The following is a 7,661-nucleotide window of genomic DNA, read 5'->3' on the forward strand; positions in this document are numbered from 1 at the left end:
AGGTCACCTTGGTGGTCTCCCTGCCACGAGGCCCCTCTCCTTTCCACCCATCTCCGCGCCATCCTTCGGGCCCTCCCGGAACAGTGTTCTCCTCAAAGCTGCCATTGTCAGAGGCCCTTCCGGTTGCCAAGGAGAGAAGCAAAGTGGAACGTCTCCGGGTGGGATTTCCACAAATGATATGTGGCGTAGGATGACTTAAGGGAGGGGGTATCCCTAAGGCACAAGCCGTTCTAATACAGGATATATGACACTCCTCCTACTGACCAAGGGGTTCCATGCCCCCACATTTTGAACCTACCAGAGCTTATGACTGCTTTGATTCATAGTGTATACCCAAGGTGAACTTATGTGTCTTCGGATGCTCTCGATTTGCTCTTAGGACTCTCGAGCCTCTGTGTAAAGAAGCCTGGGCCCTGTAAGGAAGACCGTGCCCCACAGAGAGGCCATACGGAGGCTAGTCCCACTTCTGAGGCATCCTATCCAAGCACCAGGGTAGCAAGGATAGAAGCTTCTGGATGACTCCAGGCCCCCACCACTGGAGGTATCCCCAGCCATGTACAACTTCTCCACTGGCGGTCCTAGGCCTCGGGGGGTTGGGGGGGTCAGAGGAACAAGCTGCCCTCACTGATCTGTCCAAATTTCCGCCTTACAGAATTGTCAGCACAGGAAAAGGATGTGATTTTCAGCCACTGAATTTGGGGCGGTTACCTGCACAATAGCGGTTCACGGAGAGGAGGAAGGTGGTCTTCAACCCATATTCTGGTTTCCTGAAAGGGTGCTTCTCACCCCTGAGGAGGCACTAGGAGAAAAGCCCTGAGACCTTATTGCTCAGACTGTTTTCTCAGGCGTCAGGGGAGCACGGTGTTGGGGAGGCTCAGGGCAGGTACAGGGTGGAGAGAAGTCTCCCCGCACAGAGCAGCTCCGGGGCGGGGAGGCCCCTGGCCACTTAGGGCGTCAGTAGCAGAAGGCCCGGCCATGAGCTGTGGGAACATGGGGAGGAAGTGGGGCGGGCAGCCAGTGATGGGAGGGCGCAGGTCAGGATCATCCGGCTCCATTCAGCCTGAGTATGAAATACCCCAACCTTTCAGAGCTTTCGATGTCAGCCTGGCTCGACTCACCTAGCGGGTACCCAGCCTCTACGGAACAGAAGGCCCGGTGTAGGAGGAAGTCTACAGAGGAAGAGGTGACAACAGCCTCGAGTCTGGGGCAATCCTTCTCCGTGCTCTCCCCTTTTGCAAAATGAGCAAGCTCTTTAGAATTCTAGATAAGAAAGTCTTTCCAGGAATTGCAACCACAGGAAGGCCGAGACACACTCTGCTTTAGGGTTCTGCCAAGAGCAGGGATCTCTTATTTTGGGGGTGGGGATCAGGGAAGGGCTTGGCTGTCCCCTCCCTGGGGATCATGCTCACAGGAGAACAGGGGGGGGGGGCTCTGGGCATAAAAGCTATCCTCAGAAGGGGACCTTGGCAGCCCCCCGTTGGCTGCCGGCACGTCTTTGCCAGTTGGCTACAGAGGAGAGCCTGGAAAAGCCTCATTAAACCACACAAAGCCAACGCATCCATTTGACAGACCTGGAGCAGTTCTGTCTGCTGCTAAGGTTTCCACTAGAGATGCAAGAAAAAAATCCTCGCGCTTTCTGTCTGTCTCATTGTGGCAGTCAAGATTGAACGGGGGAGTACAGGCTAAAAGGAGGGAAATTTCTGCAACTCAAGTAAACCTTGTCAACAACAACAACAACAAAAAACACACAAAGCCGGCCTAAGGAGTGGCACCTGATGGCCCAGGATCCCTACTCAGCTGAAGCCAGGCGCCTGCGGACACAGCTTGTCGTGTCTGAGCCCTCACGGCTGCAAATTCCCTCCCCGCCCCATCGAATCCTCGGGGATCGCAAACACGCCTGTCCTCGGCCGGCCAGCCCGGGGAGGTCACTGCAGCAGCCACCCGGCTCCACCGCGCTGGCCTCCTTCAGGCATGCACAGACCTCAGATCCTCAGGGTCAGGACAGTCCCCTGCTGCCCCGTGATACTGGCCAGACCCAGGCTGGGGCCCTGTCCCGAGGCCGGCAAAGCTTCATCCCCACAAAGCAGCCCCTCTTGGGCTTCCCCAGGGATTCTGATTCTGAGGATGTGGCGTGAGACCCGGGAGGCAGGATGTTGAAAAGCTCCCCAGTGGAGAGGATGCGCGGCGGGCTTGAGAATCAGAGCCAAGAGAAGCAGGCTGATGTTTAATGAGCACCTACTGTACGCCAGGCCCTGGATACCGTACCCTTTCCCGTTTCCAAGGTAAAACAGCCTTTGTGAGGTGATGTTCTTTCTGAAGGAATGAGGGACGGCCACTGCAAAGAAGCTGGAAGCCGCCTGCTCACAGCTCCACACCCACGAGAGTGCAGACCTGAAGAAGACCAACAAGACCAGGTGTGGCGCAGGAGACCAAGCGACTGGAACTTTCCCTCCCCTTCTTCAGTACAAAACCAAAGTGGTGGTTGCCAGAGGGGAGGTGGAGCGGAGGGCGGGGAAAGCAGTAAAAGGGACGAAGAGGGCACCCGGGGGGCTCCGTGGGTGAAGCCGCTTCCTTCGGCTCAGGTCATGATCTCAGGGTCCTGGGATCAAGTCCTGCATCGGGCTCTCTGCTCAGCGGGGAGCCTGCTTCTCTCTCTGCCTCTGGTTCTCTCTCTCTCTCTGTTTCTCATGAATGAATAAATAAAGTCTAAAAAAAAATAAAACGAATGAAGAGGACCATTACCGTGATGAACCCCGCGTGAGTACAGACTTGCTGAGTCACTACATTATACGGCTGAACTAATATAACACTGTATGTTCATTATACTTGAATTAAAATAATTTTTTTTTTAAAGAAGCAATAGGGACTGGGCTCCGGGAGGAGCGGACCACAGGACAGCAGAGGGCACGCGGGAAAAGCGCCCCTGACTTCTCAGTTCCGGGGAGCCCTCTGAGTTTCTCCACATGTCCTGGGGCCTCTGGACATCCCCTTCCTCTAGCAGGAAGAATAGGAGAGTTTCCATCCTGGAAGGGGAAATAGTTTGCATCAGGGATGGCAGAAAAGTTCCCGAATTGAATCCGATGAGGGAGCCTGTGAAAAATGGCCATTCACCGGCCTCACTCCTGATCCACACAAACAGAGCCATGGAAGTGAGACTGACCCATCTGTGGTCTTAGAAGGCTTTCAGGAGATTCTGAGAGCGCAGGGGAAGCACCCTGATGCCATGTCCTCTCCCAGCTCAGCCGCCTTTCACACAAAGGTACGTCGCCTCCAGGATATTCCCGGTTTTCTCACCAACAGCGGTCAGGGTCCCATTCGAGCCTGGAGAGCGTTCTGTGGTCAACTTCAAAATAAATCCTGGTACTAAGCCAACCCCCAGTCTCACTGTGAGCCCCTGCACCGATGATCCAGTGGGATTTCCCGTGGGGAAACTGCCAGGGTCGCGTCTCTGTTGTGTTTCTTATTCCTTTAAAAAAAAAAAAAAATTCCGAGTAGATTATTATATCAAGCCAAGTACCATGGAATGGGACTCGTAGATTGTTAATACATAAAAGTACAGAACTGCGTGTTCTCAGGACCTCTGTCAGTTTCTGGAAGAATCAGAGGAGGGGCTGTGTGGTTACAGAGCTGGAGGACGGCTGCTGAGTGACGGTCCAGGCGCGGGTTCATCAGGCCATTTTAGGAAGACGGCATTGGGACCGTTCTTTTTTGTGCAAAGCCGTGTTTCAGCAAAGCAGCAGGAATCCTGGAGCAGTAGGCCAGGGAAAGGAGCACAGACGTGTCAGCCCTAAGGTCTGCCAACCCCACCCACCTGTGGCCTGGAACTCACCCATAAATTTATAAACTGTCCTCAGATCCCACACCCCTAAGAGAGCTTTGCAAATTAAACCGCTCAGAAGGCTCTCAAGATCTGAAGAAAAGAGGAGAAAAAAAAAGCAGCATAAACAGACCTAACCTCCATCTAACGAAACCAGTGTCAAAGGAACATGATTCAAATATATGTTGATGTTCATTGCTCTTGCTCTCAGGGTAAAGATAGACTCCTGCGATGGCCTGTCTGAACGGGCCCCACCTATCCTCTACAACCTCATCAGACACCCTAATCTCCCCATATCTCCTTTATAGAAAGATGGGCCTTTTACAGTTTCCTGCCCCAGGGCCTTTGCCCAAGCCCTTCTAGCTCCTGGGATTTTCCTCTTTTCTTTCTTCACCTGGCTAACTTTGACTCATCCTTGAGATATCGATGTAAGCCTACCTTCCCCCTGATGTTTCTCTGTCCAAAGCTCTATTATAATGGTTCATACATTATATAATCCCCTTCGTAGTAAGAATCATAACTGTGATCTTAGAATCGTTTGCCTGCTTATTTGATGACGCTCCACCAGGTCAGAAACGGCAATCATTTCTTGTTCACCTCTAGAATTTCATATAGTTCAGCGCCTGGCACATAGACACACAACAAGATCTGTTCTAGGAAAATAAAGGAATGCATGAATGGTCACCTCGTACACATTCTTTATCCTCAAGACAAGAGAACCCAGGCCCGGGGATCATTCTTGCTTTAGGGAGCCCATCACAAGTTAGAGACAGAGCTAAACCAGCACTAAGGATCATGCAACCCTGAGCCCAGACCTCCTACTCTGTTGCCACCACTCTCTCCAAAGAAAATGACTCAGCTGAAGCGAGAACAAGAGAAAAGCAGAGTTTTCCACTCAATGGCTCATTTTTGTGCTCAAAGAGAAAGGACAGTGCAGGAAAGAAATCATGAAAAGAAGCAGGGAATATTCTAAGCAAAGTACTCGGTATGAATAATAATGAACAAAAACATTCCTGCTTATTGTTTATCTAATTTTGAATTTTAATGAATAGCAGGGATGATAATTACTCAATTCCTATGTTTATATAAAACCAACACACAAAACCTCACAGTTTGATATTTATGAAGTGTCAGGTTCCCTTAAATACTCAGCTTTGCAATTAGAAGGGGAGCTATTCATTAACATTTTAAACTAGATAAATAAAGGAAGAGTTGTTATTTATTCATTAAAATTTTAAAAACTGTAAATTATCCACTCATCTTTTGGGTATATCCATATCATTTAATTAACGGCGAGTCAAAGTGCTACAAAGAAGCATGTACCTACACACCCAGAAATAGATACAATACCTATTAGCAAATGGAATGATTGCATCAGGTTAACAATTCAGATGCATCTACGCCTGGCGATTTTGAAAGAACGCTGGCTTTGGAGTCAGCTGGAGCTGGGTTTCAATTATTTTTCTTCTGCATGACCTTTGGCTACCTGCTCAACCATTCTGGAATCAATTCCTACATCCACAAAATGGGATTATCATCTTACTTCATGTGGGGGTTGGGAGGCATGAAAGGGCATGAAAACTAGTGACTGGGGTAGGTATGTCGGGAGTCATGAAGAGTCTTGAACTCTGCTATGGAATGAACATCTGGCTTCTTACAGAGGGTCCTCTGAGACTCAGTGATACAAGAGTGGTCACTTGCCAGCTGGTGGTATTTGAGGATGTTAGGAGGCTCTGTGCCAGAGGGTTAAAGGGTTAAAGACCAGGGCTCTGCCGTGAAAGCAGTCTAAACACCAGGCAGGGACCATGTGCTTTGGCTCATCACTACAATCCCAGGGTCTAGTACCCAGGACGTAGTAAGTGTTCACTGATATTTATGAATGGACAACTGTAGGATCACCACTGTATCATTATCACCTCTGGATGTTTCCTGTGGTGTTCAGGATACTTCTCATTCCCTTAGGTCACTGTGTTCCCAACTCTCTCCATCCACCTGGGGTACTGCATCAGAGGAGGGCTGCCTAGGGACCATGTGAGCTGGAATCTTTTCCAGACAGCTCCATGCGCTGGGTTTCCAGACTCCATGTAGCCCTACACTTGTTTTGTCTAGTCTTCAGATGACACTGGGCATTGACAGCATCAGAAGGTACATGTCCAGCTGCCACTGTACTCTACCTTCAGGAAGGGCAGTCCTCTTAAACCCCTACCCAGCATCTAGGGCTTGGGGTTTCAATGTCACCATGCCTGTACCAGGATCTGGAATGGGATAGCTTCCACCCCCTGCCTGGTGTGCCGTCTGCCCATTTCCTTGCCCTCTGTCCAGCTTTGACTATGATTTCATTGCCCCATGTCTGTGCCAAGTTTAGAGCTTCTCTCTGGAAGTGTTGGTTCCCTCTCCCTTCTGGCTCATGCACCATTGTCTGCCAACCAAATGTGGGGCTCCCCAGGAATGGGAAGTGAGCAAGGGGGTCAAGGGAACATAGTCACCTGTCTCAAAAGGGACCCAACATCCCCTAAGAACTTTGACAGAGTCTCCTGTTTCCTACCTGGCAAACTAACTTGGATGGATCTATCTCACACTGCCAGAGCCCTAATGGCCTGTCTCCCCTGTTCTCTGGACACAGGGTCTCAAACCCTCAGAGGAGAGAGGTTAGAAGTATCTTAGTCTTGTCTGGGACATGAACCAATGATTGGCAGAGTGGGACAATCATAGGTGCCACGACCTTAAAGCCCATCTTTGTATCCTGATGTCCGGCATCTTGGTCCTCAATGACCCCAAGGAGCCTGCCCCTTTCAGAGCTAGCCAGTTCTTCGAGACAGTCAATGACTGTCCTACGAGCCTATGTTTCACATGAAAACCCACCAGTCCAGAGCTGGCACCTACCACATCTTCTACTGGGCCTTCACACTCCAGACCAATAGTCCCCCTTTAATCACCCCAGAATCAAGCACCAAACACCTTGAAAACAGTCCTCACACCCCAGAGACTACCACTATTACTCAAACTTGCCCATCCCAGGCCTGTCGACCTTCCCACAGAAACCACAGTGAAGGTTCTTGCTCATACGTTCTTCCCTGCCCCCCGACCAACCATGATTGCTTCCCTGTGTAGCCCTGCACAGCATGCCCCCTTTTGGGACCCTTAAGAAACAAACCATTTTCATGGACAATCATCTCCTAATCTGTCAGCTTCATCAAACCTGAATAATAATAAAGCTGACATTTTAAAAATGGACATTCAACATTGGCCTGTGGTCGAAGCCCTCAACAATCCATTCTGACCTTCTTCTGGAGAGAGTGAACTCTCAGAAGCTGACAGCCTGAGCTGAGTAATGAGCTAGAACATTAGATGCACGGCAAGGAAACAGGGTGAGAAAATACTTTTTAGGTGCTGATGGGGGGTTCCTGGGCTGGGGGGACAGCAATCCCCCTCCACAGCAATATGGTAAAGTCTCATCAGGAGAGTGCACAGGAAGGAAAGGAGAGGAACCTTAGAGGATATCTAGTGGCACTAAGATGACCCCGTATGGGCTTACTTTATGGTGGACCCAAGGCGTGGTTGTAGCAGGTGTCATCTGGGAGTCCCCTGAAGGGGAAGGAAGAACCGGACCAGAACCGGGCAAGCTGAGGGTCACCACGGAGGACCCGCAGTTGTGTCGAGTGTTATTGGTTGATTGCATGTTTGTAACAAGGACGCGGTCACGGGCTGAGCTGTGTCCCCCGAAAATGCACTTTGCTGTCCTCATCCCCAGCACCAACGAAGGGGACTGTAGTTGGAGAGAGGGTGTTTCCAGAGTTCAGTTAAAATTAGGTCATTAGAGTGTGTTCTGATCTTACGGTGGGTG

The 7,661-nt window shown here is 50.4% G+C and overlaps 1 non-coding gene across 1 annotated transcript; it reads left to right on the plus strand.

Moving 5' to 3' along the window:
• The first annotated feature begins 1,552 nt into the window (after positions 1-1,552).
• On the plus strand, positions 1,553-1,683 carry LOC131820228 (small nucleolar RNA SNORA31). Its single transcript, XR_009349542.1, has one exon. It is a non-coding gene; the product is annotated as a small nucleolar RNA SNORA31 (small nucleolar RNA).
• The last annotated feature ends 5,978 nt before the right edge of the window (positions 1,684-7,661 follow it).

Source organism: Mustela lutreola, chromosome 17, assembly GCF_030435805.1.
Source record: "Mustela lutreola isolate mMusLut2 chromosome 17, mMusLut2.pri, whole genome shotgun sequence".
Classification (NCBI taxonomy): domain Eukaryota; kingdom Metazoa; phylum Chordata; class Mammalia; order Carnivora; family Mustelidae; genus Mustela; species Mustela lutreola.